This window comes from Nicotiana tabacum, chromosome 19 (assembly GCF_000715075.1).
Source record: "Nicotiana tabacum cultivar K326 chromosome 19, ASM71507v2, whole genome shotgun sequence".
In the NCBI taxonomy this organism is placed as follows: domain Eukaryota; kingdom Viridiplantae; phylum Streptophyta; class Magnoliopsida; order Solanales; family Solanaceae; genus Nicotiana; species Nicotiana tabacum.
In genome coordinates this window covers 128712445-128730679 of record NC_134098.1, presented here as the reverse complement: position 1 = coordinate 128730679, position 18235 = coordinate 128712445, and the positions used below count along the sequence as shown (strand labels likewise).

Genomic DNA, 18235 nt, shown 5'->3' with positions numbered 1-18235 from the left:
GAAGCGAGCCTGGCATCGCAGAAGCACATGGTCCCCGGAAGCGGATAAGGCGTCGCAGAAGCGCGACCGCAGAAGCGACGCAATGGTCGCAGATGCGGCCTGGGCTAAGGGGGCCTTGGACCGCAGAAGCGAGTCCGCAAAAGTGGACTCCTTCTCTGCAGAAGCGAAGGCTGTCGCAGAAGCGGGAGATTCACCGCAAAAGCAGAACCGCAGATGCGTTTAAAAATTCCGCAGAAGCGGAACCTCTGGGTAGTGTACAAAAACAGAGGGTTCCGAGTTTTTGTCATTTTTGGACATTTCCAACACGGTTTTGGGGCGCTTTTCAGAGCGAATTCACGGAAAAACTTGAGGTAAGTCATTTGTGATCATTGTTAGTTAATAATATTGGATTATCATTGAGTATTTTGACTAGATTACATGTTTTTGAGGTGAAATTAGAGGATTTAAGACTAGAGATTTCAAAATAAAAAATTGAGATTTGGAGGTCGAGTTGATGTTGGAATTTGGTAAATTTGGTATGGTTGGACTGGTGGTTGAATTGCCGTTCATATTTTATAACTTTTGTTGGGTTCCAAGACGTGGGTCCCATAGGCGATTTTTGAGTTAAATTTAGGGTTTTTGTTGAAAGAATCTGTATTTTCATATGGAATTAATTCCTATAATTTGTATTGACTGAACCGAATTAATTGTGACTAGATTCGAGCCGATCGAAGTCGGAAAATCAAGGAAAAGATATTTTTATTGACTGATTGAGCTTGGCTTGAGGTAAGTGACTTGTCTAACCCTGTGTGGGAAAAATTTCCTTAGGATTTGAAATTGTTGTAACATTTTGTGATATACGAGCGCCGTGTTCGCGAGGTGACGAGTGCGTATACGGAATAAATTTGGAAATATCGGTTCTTGTTGAGTAGTCTTCTTTTAAATTCTTTAACTGAGCTGCCTTAGCATATGCAGTGATCATGCTTAGCCCAGTATCACATGTCTACGTATCTTAACTCTTACGTGCAATATGTGCAACATGCTTAGCTGAATTACCTGCTTTCCTTGATTTAATTTAAATCTTTAATTGTAAGATTTCTTGCTGAAAATTTGTTGTTCCTCCGACTACCTGCTTCATATTTACTTTTGGGACTACGAGGCGGTTCCTCGGGAGATTCACTTGTACTGCATATTTACTTTTGGGACTATGAGGCGGTTCCTCAAGAGATTTTTCTGTACTGCATATTTACTTTTGGGACTACGAGGCGATTCCTCGGGAGATCCCCGTACTGTAGATTTACTTTTGGGACTACGAGGCGGTACCTCGGGAGTGCCCCTGTTGTTTACCTCTATTTACTGTGCTGATATTTTCTGAAACTTCTTATTGTTTAAATCCTCAGTCATGTCAAAAATATTATTATATCCTGTGCCTTACTTTTCTCTTAAATTAGTAGGGCTCCGGCTTGACCTCGTCACTACTCTACCGAGGTTAGGCTTGGCACTTACTGGGTACAATTATGGTGCACTCATACTACACTCTGTACATCTTTTGTGCAGATCCAGGTACTTCCTATCAGACCAGGTATCAGTGAACTAGTTGTACACGGAGACTTTAAGGTACTTCTGCTAGCGTCCGCAGACCTCGGAGTCCCCCCCCCCTATCCTTATTATGTTGTCTTCCTGATTTCTCTTTAGACTCTAATGTATTGAGACACTCAAAATAAATTCTTAGAAGCGTGTGACTTATTTCTACCGGGTTTTGGGAGTTGAAATTATTGGATTGCAATTTTATATTTATTTCATATGTTGAGAATTTGGCTTCAGTTTTATTTTATGTATTTCTGCAAAAATTGTTAGGCTTACCTAGTTTTAGAGACTAGGTGTCATCACGACATCCTACGGAGGATTCATTTGGGGTCGTGACATTTATAGTGAAGCTTTCTAGTATATATTAACTACCACTGCAATTCATGCCTTTATGTTTTTATGACCAGAAATTCTTTCTTTATTTTCGTGGTGCTTGATATAGGCCAAATAAAGTATAAGAATAGTCCTGAAGAGTACTAATTGTTGCCAACTTTAAAGATTCTGTAATGCGTGAATTCTCAGGCCAAGAACCTCTTCTTTTAAGAAAGAAGATGAATTTGACTATCTCAATAAGACACCCTTTTGGGTATCATCAACAAAGTTGATTCTCAATGTATTAATGTGGATGATCTTCATTGCATAGGCTACTTTTCTTTTCTTATTGCCTTCGGCATACATGAATGAATTGCAAAAGAAATTTATTTGAGACACCAAGGAACTATCTTTATGAAAACAGGTTTATTTCCAACTTGAAAAATTTCTTGCTCTTATACTGCATCAGTTTTTCCAATTTCTTATAAAGTAATCTCAGTTTCTGTTGAACTGCAGGAAGCAAATTCTAGATATTCAGTTTCCTAATTTTCATGATTACATTTCTTGCAGTTATTCGCCTCGTTCTCTCTGGTAAAGATGAACCCCAAGTGTATGTGCATCTACTAGCTTGATTTCTTAGTTCAAAGGAACTCCTTTAGAAGTTAGTGGATGTTCTGAACTTGTGTAGTTACCTGAATTTTAAGTTGCTGTAGGAAGAAGACTGCAAAAGGTCCAAGTTTTCGCTTATGGACATTCCCAGTGCTGGTGGATGGATCATTTGGGGTTGTTACAGCTGCAGAAATGATTGGAGTTATACTCTTCTTAGTGTACATCATCTGGGTTGTTATTATGTACAGTATACGGAGCATTGACTGCTTATCCTCGTTTCATGTACAAGACATGAAAGAGAAAATAAAGGTAATTATGTTACCATGATCATGTTACATTCTTTGTTCGGGTTTCACTGATTTCTCGTTATATTTTATATGAATTTAAAGAGAAAGTCGTTGTTTCCCAATGGCAATAACATTCACCATGTTCAAGATCATGCAATTTTTAACTGTACAGACTTAGGCCTACTGTTGTCTATTGTTTGGACCATGTTATTTCGGCTGGGCTAAAATATCATCATTTCAGCGATCTAGTTACCTTTAGTCCTTTCATAATTACATGTATGACTCAGCTATACAAACCATTATTCCGAAAGGACTACATGATATTCTTTCTCTAAAATTATTTGTTTTGAACTGATCTTCTGGCTCTCAACTGCTCTATATTTGGAAAGGTTTCAATCCATTATACTCTTAATTCATTTTTGGTCCTTCAAGTTTGTTCCTTATGTTATCTTATTTTTAAGTAGCAGTTAGTTCTCCAGATATGTGCAATGGCAGTAGAATTCTGAAAGTAAAACTACTAAAATATTCTTCCTGAAAGATTGATTACTCCAATTTACTGAAGCTCTTGCTAAACATGAGTCATTAGACTGTATTAGAGATTTCATTTTTATTCTTCAAACAGAATTTAGACTCCGCCTGGTGGAACAAATAACTATATCCCAGGTCCTCTTTTTCCAATTATAGGTTATGCGTCATTGACTAATATCCTCTTTTGTAATCTCTTCAGCGCTATATTGCTGGAGCTAACAGGCCGTCATTTTGGATTCATTGGATTAACCTTCTTAGCATTTTTGGTTATACCTGTTGCACGGGGTTCAGTTCTTCTTCGAGCTACAGATATCCCATTTGAACATGCCACTCGATATCATGTTTGGCTGGGACATATTACTATGGGTCTTTTTAGCCTTCATGGTCCATTCTATGTGATTAGCTGGGCAATGCGCGGGTGCCTTGTGGAGGAAGTGAGTTCTAGAACTGAAAATTCATTTGCCTAGCCCTTCATCACATGTATGCGTCTTTGTGTGTTTTCTTGGTAAAGAAAAAAATAAGATTTGAACTTTGCCGTTGTGCTTAATGCAGCTAATCCAGTGGAAAAATATTGGGGTAGCCCATCTTCCAGGAGTTATCAGCCTTGCAGCTGGTTTATTGATGTGGGAGTCTTCACTTCCAGGAGTAAGGAGGAACAACTTTGAATTATTCTTCTATACGCACCAATTATATGTGCTCCAATTTACTTCCAGCTAATCCAGTCATGAAATATTGTTGTCATACATTCAGCCACATACTTTCCTTGTGGAACCATTGAACTCGTTCTTTCAAAACCCGCAAGTAAAAGATAAATCTTTAAACTCAACTGATTTCCTCACCACTGCATTTTTCAGTGATTCTAATATTTCTTCTCTCACGATGTAGATTTACATTACAACGCCCTTGGCTGGATATTCTTACAAATACGCGAGCTGTCCTCGCTGTAGTGGCACCCTTTCAGTGTCTCCTCCAATCCCCTTGATGGGAAACATCATCTTGCTATTCTTATAAAGGTTCTTGGAGATTGGACTGAAAAACTGAAGGGACATATCTTGAATCTTTCGGTTGAACAACCTGAAATGGAGCTCATTTTGCAGCATAACAGGATATTAACAGCATCTGTTGAAGGTCCTTATGGACATGAATCACCATATCATTTAACGTATGTCACCAGCATTATCTGCTGAGTATACAATTCTTTTGTTTCAGTACCAATTCATTGGCTAATCAATTGTGTTAACCATGTTTCTCCTCTCAGGTATGAAAATCTCATTTTGGTAGCAGGTGGAATTGGAATATCTCCTTTCCTAACTATCCAGAGTGATATCCTCCACCGTATCAACGATAGCAGGCCTTCCCTTCCAAGAAATATACTAATAGTATGGGCCATAAAAAATTCAGATGAGCTCCCACTTCTTGAGACAATTGACATGGAGGCAATCTGTCCACTTTATTCTGATAAACTGAATCTTGAGATTCAAACATTTGTGACTCGGGAATCACAACCTTCATTGGTATTTGGTTCTTCGTATTCTCATTTTGTTTATGTAACATCACTCCATTTTATATTGTGTGTAATTTTTACTTCTTTTTGGCTCAGGAGGAGGGCAAAAGACCGAAAGCAATGCACCCCTCAATCTCCCCTGGCTTCAGTGGATGTCGAATGTCTAGTTTGGTTGGTACTGGAAATGTTGGATGGTCTGGATTGTATGTCATAGTATCCACAATTGGGTTGGTGATCACTGTAGCATTATTAGACATCTTGTACATAAATCCACACAATATATATTACTGGTGGTACAAGGGGCTTTTGTTGATTGGATGCATGGCTGCAAGTGTTGTTATATTTGGGGGTCTCGTGATCGCTTTATGGCATCTTTGGGAAAGGAAAACCTCATTGAAGGAGGAACCAGAGGATAGCACAAAGAAGGTCAACAACCTGCAGCAGAATATTGAGTCCTCTTTACACAAGAATCTTGAAGAAGCTCGATCTGTTAATACTACTCGATATGGTGAAAGACCAGATTTCCAAGGTATGTTCAGAAAAGCATATGAACTTTGCAAGGTCTACTTCTCCTTTGTTTTCTTGACAGTGTGTTTTAACTAATTTTTCTGCAGAGATATTTGGATCACATGCAAAGAGTTGGGGAAGTGTAGATATTGGTGTGATAGTATGTGGTCCTCCTACTCTTCAGTCCAGTGTTGCTGAAGAGTGCAGAAGGCAGAACTTGCAAAGAAGAGGCCATCAGGCTATTTTCCATTTCAACAGCCACAGTTTTGACCTCTAAATCACCCCAGTAAGCATCCAATTTTCTCCTATCTTAGCACACAACTGGACGACATGTGTGCTTGCTACTAAAGGGTATTTTGGTCATTTCATATTACTCCTAAATTTTGCTGAAAGCTAACGCGTGTCAATCAACTTGACAGCTGCTGTAAATACAAGAAGTTTGCGGTACTTTTGTACGACAGATAGGTCACTCTCTGTCTCTATCTATTCATCTTCTTTGTTTTTCTCTGTCTGCGTTCTACTTTATCCTCTGATTTTTGCTTTGTTTCAACTTTCAACTGACTGATGAATTTGTTATCACTATAATCGATGAGTTTGTTCTGAATTATTGTAAGCTCTTTGTTGTTTTGATAGCAATTTGGTCGCCACTTTCGATTTTATGGAAAATATTTGTACATTCCCCTTCAATGTTGATTTTTATCGATCTCATTGCTGCTTGTTTTTTGGTGGTTTCCCAGGGTTAGCACAGTATCGTATGTTTATTAGTCAATTTTTGGTTTTCCTGATTATGCTTTTTGAGAAATTTTGGACTGTCTGTACATCTAAATCTCTTTGTGTGCTTTTCTCTATTGTTGCTTTGAATAGTATGTTATTTTTACTTCTGTTTGTGAACCAATTTACTAAGAATTTTTAGTGATAGCAAGAACAGAACTTCTTCCGTTTTTCTTCAAATAATAAGAATATTACATGTCGAGATGACATATAGTATGTCCAAATTACTGATGACATTTTCTTTATGTTTACTGGCAAAAATATTAAACTTTACTATTAGTGGTAAAATTACCTGCATTACCAAACTTGAATGAGAATGCCATCTAAAAGAAAGAGAACAAGTAATATGCTTCTACTTTCTACCAGAAACTATTTACAAAGTATGATATGTTAAATTATTTCTTTGCATTAACTATATTGCCTAATGTCTTCCAAAGTTTTAACGCTTTCTTATCAGAATAGACCAACTTTTTTGTGTTGGTAGGCCATAATGCTTCAATATGCCTCTGAGAAGGGCAAACTAAATGAGATTTTCATATTTCCTAGGTTTACTTAAATATTTTTTTGTTCTTTTCTATGGTAAAAATTAACAATTCAAGTTAAAACTTATATTTCACTCTATGAGTAAAAAAATTATGCTTTCTGTACTCTTTTTGACATTCAAAATATGACTTTGAGTTTTACTGAAACATGTGCTTAGAAGATAGCTATTTATGATTGGTTTGGATGTTTCTGCACTTATTCGCTTCTTTATATACTGCCTCCCTCTACTATAAATATGTTATTGATGAAATCCTAGATCTAATCTGAGTTGTTAAGCTGAGAATGAAGGAGAAGCAGTTACATGCTAATGGAGAAGAAAGAGTTCCTTCATTTTCTGTTAATTTTCTGTTACAAACATTGTACACTAGCCATGTATATATACAAACAAGTTAGCTACTAACTACCTACTTAACAAACTAAACTTTCCACTAACTTAGCTTAGCTGGCATCCAGTTGTACATTCCACTACCTATACACCTAATATACTTCAACACCCTCCCTCAAGCTGATGGTTGAAACAAGTCTTTCAACTTCAGCTTGGACAGTAGATAGTCGTGCTGCACTTTCCCAAGACTCTTTGTTAGTAAATCAGCTTGTTTCTCCTTAGTAGGTACAATATGATTCTTGATCAATCCTTGCATATTTTTTCCCTCACAAAGTGACAATCGATATCAATATGTTTGGTTCTTTCATGGAATATAGGATTAGCTGTAATCTGAATTACAGCTTTGCTATCATAGTGTAAGTCTATAGGCAGGGGCAACTCAACTCCTAATTCTAAAAACAGTCATGTGAGCCAAGTTAACTCTGTAATTGTTGATGCCATACTCCTAAATTCTGCTTCTAGCAATTGTCTCCTGCTTTTTTGACTTCCAGGATATTAATGCATCGCCAGACTTGACTACATATCCTGTAATAGATCTTCTAGTTTGCAAACATCCACCCCGGTCTGAGTCACAATAAGTTTCAAGTCTTCCTGAGCCTTCTGAGGGCATCAACAGACCAAGACCTGGAGCAGTCTTGATGTATCTAACTACTCTTAAAGTAGCATCCATATGAGATTGCTTAGGTTTGTGCATAAACTGGCTGAGCACCTGCACTACATATGAGATATCAATTCTAGTCATAGTGATATATAAAAGTCTGCCAATCAGTCTCTGATAAGGTCCAGCATTTTCTAGTTCTTTATCCTCTGCATTAGCTTCACTAGAAAAGTCTTTGTTCATGAAACTGTCAAACTCAACAGAAGTAAGCTTTGAACTGGTCTCCAAGGGTGTACCAGCAAATTTGGCACCACCAAGCCCTGACTTTGCAATCAACTAATTATGAGCCTTGCCTTTGTTGTGAGTAACATAATCCTTCAACTAAATTGGTGGTCTATTGTCCCTGTTAAATCTTATACTGGCAGCAGGTTCAGCAGTAGGCAATATAGAAGATATTGGCTCAGCAGGGATGACTACTGAATCAGCAGGAAGATCAACAAAAGGCTCTACAGCATCCTCATGGAGTGCAGAAGAGTCACTCTTTGAGTGATTGTGAGGAGTTGCATCATCTAGTGATGCAACATTAGGTGCAACATGGTGTGGAGTTAACTTGTTCTCAGAGAAAATAATAGGATTATTGAGATCCAGCACAGAAAATATAGAGGAGATAGTACTAGAGGCATATTTGAAAGGGAAGATATCTTCTTTGACAACCACATCTCTACTGACAGTAAAGCCTTTAGAGTAAAGATTATACATTTTTTAACCCTTTTGTGTCATAGAATAGACTAGAAATACAACTGGAACAGCTCTAGGAGCAAACTTGTCTGATCGTCTCATATCAGTAACATAGCCTAGACATCCAAACACTCCCATATGGTCCAAAGGAGGAACATGACCAATTAACGCTTCAAAATGAGACTTGCCTTGAAGGGCTGTTGAAGGTAGCCTATTTATAATATGCACAGCAGTGGTGATACATTCACCCCAGAATTTGAGAGGTACAGAAGATTGAAACCTCAGTGACCTAGCCATTTCCAAAATATACTGGTGCCTCCTCTTAGCTACTCCATTCTGTTGTGGAGTATATATGCAAGAACTCTAGTGAAATCCTAGATCTAATCTGAGTTGTTAAGCTGAGAATGAAGGAGAAGCAGTTACATGCTAATGGAGAAGAAAGAGTTCCTTCATTTTCTGTTAATTTTCTGTTACAAACACTGTACACTAGCCATGTATATATACAAACAAGTTAGCTGCTAACTACCTGCTTAACAAACTAAACCTTCCACTAACTTAGCCTAGTTGGCATCCAGCTGTACATTCCACTACCTATACACCTAATACTTTAACAGCTGTAAATGTTGTCTTCTCATATGACTATGTGTACTACATTTTCTTTATGAAATTAGAATGTCTGATATACTGTTGTATTTTAAATTCTTTATTTGACAACAAAATGATATGCCATCAACTGGATTATACAAAAAAGGTGATTGAGTAAATCTTCACTAATAGGGAAGTATGTCCTTAATCCTTTGTCATATTTGGAAGCTAGAAACTTGCCGATTTCTACGCTTAAACAGTTAAATAGTAGTATACATGTTTGAACAGTCTCAAATGTGCTAGATGTTAGGGTCATTGGTGTAAATCTCATTATCATGAACAATGAACATGTGTGAACTGTTGAGTTGTTACTTCTCTGAAGTTGCTATATTCAATTGTTCTGTTATGACGTATGACGTATATCTTGACAAGTTATTTTTGTTTCCTCAAAGGAATAGAGATTATAGAACGTGAAGCAGGGAGTTCCAGCACTTTGAAATATAGTGATTAAAAAGTTCACATCCAACTTTCACTAGGAATTCTTAACTGTTGGAAAATATTTCAAGTGTATTATATGTATATCTTTTGCCTTATATTTGTAATGTGAGATGGTTTGTTCTTGCAATTTTACGGTTATTAATATACAAGTTATATTGATAAAATGGAAGAAAGACGTACCATCAATGAAATTACACCGTCAACTATAGAATGGACTTGCAAAGTTCAGGCTGTAGACAAATTTCGGCCGAGAGAGAGCAGAGATCAGCGAGTTCGGTTTTAGACAATAATTGTGCAGGATGAAAACGTAAGGCAAGTTACAATTATAACTGTAACATAAGATCTTCTCACTTGTACTCTTCCAATAATTAGTGCATTATCATTTTAAATAACATTGTAGGAGGAACAAATTTGTGTAATACTCTATGGTGACGACATTAGATGATGTGATAACTTGTACGAACTTTTCGAGACGTATCTGATTTCAACTGCCAAGGTTAGAAATCCATAGCCTTATTCACTACATATTGTCCAGTTTGAATGGGTCGTCGACAGGTTTACTATTGTGGAGTCTATTCCGAAAAATAATGAAAAGGAGACACTGTTACCTCCTCCGTCGAGACTGAGTACGATTTCCTTCCTCGATGTTGAACAACAGCCTTGCGGTGTTGAATTTGGTATATTTCAAATTAGCTTATGCTTTATAACAGCTTCATTACTTGGAACTCATGGTGAATGCAAAAATACTGGTTTTACCTACATTTTTTTTTTGTTTATAATAACAGATCTATTAGTTGTGGTGGCAAACTATGGGGCAATGCAATACACCGCTGATCAGACTAAGAGATTTCAAGAGGCCATAGTTATGGACAACAGGTGAGTCATTTAATCTTCTATTACATAACAAAATCTCTAGCTGGCACTTACAAATGTACAGGAAGAAACCTCTTTTCTTCACTATATGGCAAGACTTGGCAAGCAATGAAGGAACTGAGTTACTGAGACAAGCGAGGCAACTATAAGAATACCATGTTATTCTCGCGAAGCGGATAGCTACCACAAAATACCGTGGTGGTAAGCTCATGAACTTCCTTTTTCTATATATGGATAACGCTTTCACATTGTTTATTAACAAAATTTGCATACACAGTTTTCCGTTTGGCGACAAGATACAACTCGACAATCTTAATCAATCCCATGTATGTGCAAGCAATTGAGTTGCTGAATTGGTACGATACAAATTGTGCTTAAAATGTATGACATCATTATTTAACTATTGTTACTTATATGAAAAAACAATTGCATGATATTTATTATGCAAATTACAGGGGAAATGAGAACAAACAAATGCTAATGGATTACATACTGAAGAGTTCAATGGAATCACCTTCATCTATTAATCTTGTAGCTGTTGATGATGAAATATTATCTGTTTCAGCTATTATTATGCAAACCTCCATTGTGAGTTTATTAAATTACAAGATAAAATACCGATAACTGCCACGCCATACGCTGTCGTTGCGTATCTTTTATACAATATGGATAACTGTCCAATATGTTCTAATATGCTACTGTTCGTGTTGGCCCAATAATAGTATGGTCTAAACAATATTGGAGTATAAATTTTTGGAATAAAATCTTATGTTAGAGTTCAACTATAAAAAATCCTAAAGAAAAAAATATCAAACAAGCTATATTTGTTCACTGAAGTTATATATCGTTCCATTTAAAATTAGATTTATTTTGAAATTCTTTTTAAAACTCTTATTACTATATTACATCCTATTTGTATCCTACGACATCTTAATATTTGGGAAAGAGGCTTTTGAGACTAATAAATCTATTATAATATCTAACAGAATAGTTTTCGCAATTTAGTTTTACATAAAATTAGTTAAGTAATTTTTACATCTTATTGTCACAACACACTCCTCATGAGGTTTTACTAACTATGCAGCTTTGTATTATTCCGCTGCTGAAAATTATATGCAATTAACAATTGATGATTTAGCAGCTTCCACTGCTTATGTTATGAACACAGAACTAACGTCTTGTTTCATTAATTACATTTTGCAGTTGGAAACTTTTTACGTCAAAGGAGAAATTTTGCTACCTGAGCATTTCCAAGAATTTTATGTGCTAGGTTGTTTAGAATGTAACCATCTTGTTCGGAGCAAAATAAAAAGAGAGGTTCAATGCATAAACTGCAAGCTGCAACAAATGTTAATTTCAAGGTAACAACTGCTACTAATAACATGATGCCATTGATAATATTTCATACTGAGTACCATCCATTCTACCTCAACTAAAATATTTTACATAATACCACAGGATAGGTGCCACTTTGAGGTAGAAATTACATACGAAACTGGCACAACTACGGTAACAGTGTATAAAGGCTTGGCCGAAAGAATGCTGTCAATAAGGACTGAACAGATATATGAAATCGTCAGTGTTAAGGTACATACACATACAACGTTGTAGTTAATATAACCCAACAAAGTTAATATAATACTCTCATGGTTAACACATAAAGGTAAGCTTTGGCGAGTCCATTGTTTTTGCTATCTGTTTGAAGCATGAGTCATTCCGTGTTGCCCATATCAATCGACAGCTTGCAGATAAACTGTTCAGGCTTCAGTTACAGAGGTCATTATCCAGAACACCGACGCAAATGCAGGTTCTCTGGTCCTTTTATCATACAGTGAAAAATCAACCATGTTTCTCCGAGAAGAGTCAACATCTGTGGTTGGTGCCGAGGGAATTATGAAAGAAGAGTCAATACATGTGACTGATGCAGAAGGAAGTAAGAAACAAAAAATGGAACCAACTACTACTCCACCAAAGCCACACTTAAGGTTAAAAATTCAAATACCATATTATAAAATATGCTAATTTTCTTAAAATGAATATTTTATTTCTATAGTTTTCCGAGGCTGTGATGTTCGCCCAGATGGTTTGCAATGTACAAATGCATTTTGACATATCGTACCGATCTTTTAACAAGGTTTAGATAGTTGACCGCCTTCACAAATTGTTCCACATTTTTTGTGTAAATAGTTCTAAGTAGTGTGTGCCTATATCTGTGAAGGCAATTGGTATTACTTTTGGATATTGGAGTGGCCTCCTGATGTTCTACAATCAACAACAATAACAACACATCTTATAATTAGAATGCATGTATATTTCTGAAAGTTTACTGCATTTACCGTATGGCGTTTCCCTTTATATTACTAACGTCCACTCTTACTATTTAACAAAAGAATTACACATGTATCATTTACATAATTTTAATTTTAGTTCAGTTATAAAAATCCGTGGCAGCATTTAAACACAATTCACTACCGCTAAAATGTTGATATATAAGTTTTTTTGGTTAGCTGAAGTGTTTATTATTAAGCATCACTAAATACTTTAAAGTTTATGCTATACAAACTACGTCATTGTGCGTAGGCTATACATGGGCAACGACCAGCTAGCCTCTATTAGAAGTGCAAATTAACGCGTGAAAGAGGCGGTCACTTTTCCTTCGGATTTGGCTACCTTCGTTTGTTATTCGTATAATATTTGTGTGTTCGTCAAAGGTATATTTTTAGATAGAAGTTTAAGGCCAAAGAGCATCAAAGAATCTTACGACATCTTATGATGGAGTAAAGGTAATGCCTAATAGATTGCCTTTATCTCAGGTTTGCTGAGAAAGTAAATTATTTTCTTAAATTATCTTACGATCAAGGTTTGTTAACTATGATTATAATCATATTTATCAGTTTGATATAAATATTTCCTGAATTTGTACGCTATTCGGATGAAAAACAAGGTTTAGGTGGACTCATTTGGTTATCTTTTGGCAATATTGGTGACGTCATCTTCCACCAGTTGCGTTTTTACTCTGTCAAGGTAAGTACATGAGTTTAAAAAGTTTTCACCCTGCTATGTTGTGTCTACTACTATAATAAAATATCACGACCCAAAACTAACCTGTCGTGATGGCGCCTAACGTGGTACTAGACAAGCCGACACTTCAAAATACTTCCAACACTTTTAAATGAAAAAATAAGAATAACACAGGTTTAAATCATCAAAACTCTCAAAAACTGGATAGAAGGTCAAAACCCAATACGGAAATTTTCAACATCGGGGTGTCACTGAGTACATGAGCGTTTATACAACACAAGTCTAGAAATAATGTCTATGAAAGACTAAAACTAAATACATAAAGCGAAAAGATAGGGAAGGAGAGACAAGGTCTACGAATGCTAGGCAGCTACCTTGAAATCTCCAGCGATCAAGCTGCGAAAAGAAATCAACACCCACCGTGTCCAAAAATACCTGGATCTGCACACGAGGTGCAGGGTGCAGCGTGAATACAACCAACTCAGTAAGTAGCAAGACTAAATAATAGACTGAAAATAGTGACGAGCTTCACGGATATAGCTCAATTACAGAAATTACGACATAGAAAGATAGACATGCTTTCAAATTCGATAATTAAGGCCAAAAATATTAATTCATGTCAAGTTCGATTTAAACAGGATATAATATCTCTCAGAAATTACATGACAATGATATATGCCAGCTGAAGTACAATAGTAATGAAATCAAGTGCAAAATATCAGAGAAGCAGTCACTCAGTCCTCCCATGCACTCCAACTTCACAGTCACTCATTCCTCACATTCTTTCATTCCTCTCAATCGCTCGGCACTCAGTAGGTATCTGCGCTCACTGGGGGTGTGTACAGACTCCGGAGGGGCTCCTTCAGCCCAAGCGCTATAACAAGCCAATCATGGCATAAATCAATAAAATATGCTACTGCGTACAACCTGATCCCATAAATATCCTCACAATTAGGCCCTCGGCCTCACTCAGTCATCAACCTCTCCAGTCTCTCGGGCTCTCAGTAACCATGATAATCAGCCCAAACAACAATGATATAATGTATCAATAATGAACAAAATGTAATATGCAAGTAAAATTGTGGTTGAGTACGAAATATCAATTTAGCAGATAATTCATCAAGTACACGACCTCAGTGGGTCCTTACAGTGCCAACACATAGTCTAAACATGATTTCTAACATGGTTTGCAGTTCAATCTCTATAACACATGGAGAATATACGGATAACAACAGATTATTCAAATACACAGTTCCTAGTAATTGACCAAGTCACCAATCCTACGGTGCATGCCCACACGCCCGTCGCCTAGCATGTGCGTTACCTCAAAACCAATCACATGTCACATAATACGAGGTTTCATACCCTCAAAACTAAATTTAGAACTGTTACTTACCTCAAGTCGTGCAAATCCCTACTCCAACATACCCTTGCCTCGCGAACCGGCCTCCAAATGCCTCGAATCTAGCCACAAAAAGTTCGATACAATCAACACGTGCTAAAGGAAAATATTCCATAAGAAAATACTAAGTTATTAATCAAAAGTCAAAAGTCGACTCAAAAGCCGCCCCCCGGGCCCATATCTCAAAATCCGATAGAACTCACAAAATCTGAAATCTCATCCAACCACGAGCCCAACCATACCAAATTTACCAAAATCCGACACCAATCACCACCTAAAACCCCAAATCAAACTCTCCAAATCCCTAGCCTCAAATTCCCAAATTTCACCTTATATACATACAAACTAGGTGAGAAATTCAATGGGGAAACAAGATTATTGATTAATAATGAACACAAGGGACTTACCTCAAGAACCCCCATGAAAATCCTCTCAAAAATTGCCTAATCCCGAGCTTGAAATGTTCAAAATGAAGAAAAATCCCAAACCCTTGAATTTAAATGTTCTGCCCAACCTTTTTGCTTCTGTGGTTCATTTAGCTGCTTCTGCGGCACCGCTTTTGCGGTAAACCATCCGCATCTGTGGAAGTCACTAATGCCAACCAACCTCTTCTGCGGGTGCGCATCTACGCAAATCGTCCGCTTCTGCGGACCAGCCTCCCCAAGCTCTCTTCCGCTTCTGCGATCCTCCACGCGCATGTGAGAGTCCGTACTTGTGGAATTCTTTCCACACCTGCAATACACCCAAGGCCATACCAAATCTCGCTCCTGCGCCACTCTAGCTGCACTTGCGGCCAACCCCTCGCAGGTGCGATCACACTAGAGAACTCCCAGCTTCAGCAATGCACTAAGTCCCATTTTCGATCCGTTAACCATCCGAAATCAACCCGAGGCCCCCGGGACCTCAATCAAATATACCAACAAGTCCTAAAACACTATACGAACTTAGTCGAGCCCTCAAATCACCTCAAACAATATCAAAAACACGAATCGCACCCCCAATTCAAGTCTACTGAAACTAAGGGAATTTCAACTTCTATAATCGACACTGAAACCTATCAAATCACGTCCGATTGACCCCAGATTTTGCACATAAGTCACAAATGATACCACGGACCTACTCCAACTCACAGAACTCCAATCCAAGCCCGATAACCACAAATTCCACTCTCAGTCATACTTCCAAATTTTCAGTTTTTGCCATTTCAAGCCTAATTCAACTACGGACCTCCAAATCACAATCCGGACACGTTCCTAAGTCCAAAATTACCCAACGGAGCTAACAGAACCATCAAAACTCCATTCCGGAGTCGTTTACTCATAAGTCAATATCCGGTCAACCTTTTCAACTTAAGTTTCCAACTTTGAGATAAAGTGTCTCAATTCATTCCGAAATCTCTCCGGACCCGAACCGACTACCCCGGCAAGTCATATAACAGATATAAAGCACAAAATGAGCAGTGAATGGAGGAAGGAGGCTACAACTCTCAAAATGACCGGTTGAGTCATTACATCATCCCTATCTTAAACAAACGCTCGCCCTCGAACGGGTGTAGAAATGTACCTGAAGTCTCAAATAGGCGTGGCTATTTGCTCCGCATCTCCCGCTCGGTCTCCCAAGTGGCCTCCTCAACTGGCTGACCTCTTCACTGCACCTTTATTGAAGCTATGTCCTTTGACCTCAACTTTTGAACCTGACGATCCAAAATGGATACCGGCTCCGCATCATAAGTCAAATCACCATCCAACTGAACCGTGCTAAAATTCAGAACATGAGATGTATCGTCGACATACTTCCGAAGCATAGAAACATGGAATACTGGATGCACACTCGACAAAGTAGGTGTCAAGGCAAGCTTGTAAGCCACCTCTCCAATCCTCTGAAGTACCTCCAACGCCCCAATATACCGAAGGCTCAACTTACCCTTCTTCTCGAACCTCATAACACCTTTCATGGGTGAAACATTGAGCAGTACCTTCTCCCCAACCATGAAAGCAACATCACGAACCTTCCTATTGGCGTAACTCTTCTATTTGGACTGCGTCGTGCGAAGCCGATCCTGAATCAATTTAACCTTGTCCAAAGCATCCTGAACCAAGTCAGTACCAAATAGCCTAGCATTTCCATGCTCAAACCACTACTGGAAAATGGCAAAATTCTGACCGCCAAAACGGTCGGAAATTGGTTGGAAATCACGAATTTTCGACTACTTTCCGACCAAAATTGGTCTGTCGGAAAATAGTTAGTCGGAAAACAATTTCTGACCGAATCCGTCGGTGATTTCCGACCAAATTGTCGGAACGTTCAAAAGGTCAGACGACCAACGTGGTCGGAATTTACCAACTGAATCAGTCGTAATAATATAAATAAAAATAATTATTTATTTAAAATTAAATAATATAAATATATAATTTCCGACCGAATTGGTCAAAATTTAATAATTAAAAAATAAATTTTATTTAATTTCAGACAAAATCCGTCGAAAACCTCTAAATATTAATTTATGTTTTTAAAATTTCCGACCGAATCGGTCGGAAATCTGGAAATTTTTGGCAAAATCTAGGCAGCTGTTCGACTGTTTCCGTCGGAAATCAGTCCGAATTTTCTGTAAAACTAGGCAGCATTCTACCCAATTTTGAGCTACACCACATGTCAAACTATTACAATACAATAACGCCAACAACCAATCAACCATTAACGCAATCTAAACCAACCATTAACATAATATAAACCAACAATACCAACCATTAACACAATCTAAACCAACAATACCAATCATTAACATAATCTAAACCAACAATACCAACCATTAACACAACCTAAACTAACAATACCAACCATTAACACAACCTAAACCAACAATACCAACCATTAAACCTAACAATTTTAGGCATAAAAATTTCCAAATAGTAGCCCACATTCAAGTTTAAAAACAAAACATAAAGTTGTCTCTCACAATGAAGTTTACCAATCAACCAAAACACCATACCTAAACTACTACACATCAGATTCAGTTTGTTGATCCTCATCATCAGATAGATCATGCCCATGTTTCTCATGAATTTCTGCATCTTAACAAATATTCCGAATTGGGAGTCCAATTGTTGCTTCAAATCACGAATTTCCTTTCTCGTATCTTCCATTTGTTCTTAATTTTGAGAAGAAGAAGAATTGGCTAAGAGTGGGTTTGGATGACATGTAGGTCGATGTACTCCAAGTCCGTAGACTCTGCCTTTGTTTACTCCACCCGTTGCCTCTGTCCACAATAAAGCCATATCATCAGGTGTTGGTTGAGTTGAAGGAGGCTGAGTTTGTTGATATTCTTCCACCCTTATAATCTTCCTAAAATGAAAACATAACTATTATGTAAACAAACTAATACTAATAAAGCATAAATAATTATGAAGTTAGTATTTTACATATGTGTCCGATGCACGCATCTCTATCCAGTGTTCTCTTGTACCATCCTTCTTTTTTTTCTTATGCGTCTCCTCGAAGACCTCAGCGT

At 37.5% G+C, this 18235-nt stretch overlaps 1 pseudogene; it reads left to right on the top strand.

The window, feature by feature from the left end:
* Window positions 1-2072: 2072 nt before the first annotated feature.
* Window positions 2073-12458, top strand: LOC107762677 (ferric reduction oxidase 6-like; annotated as a pseudogene).
* Window positions 12459-18235: the final 5777 nt, after the last annotated feature.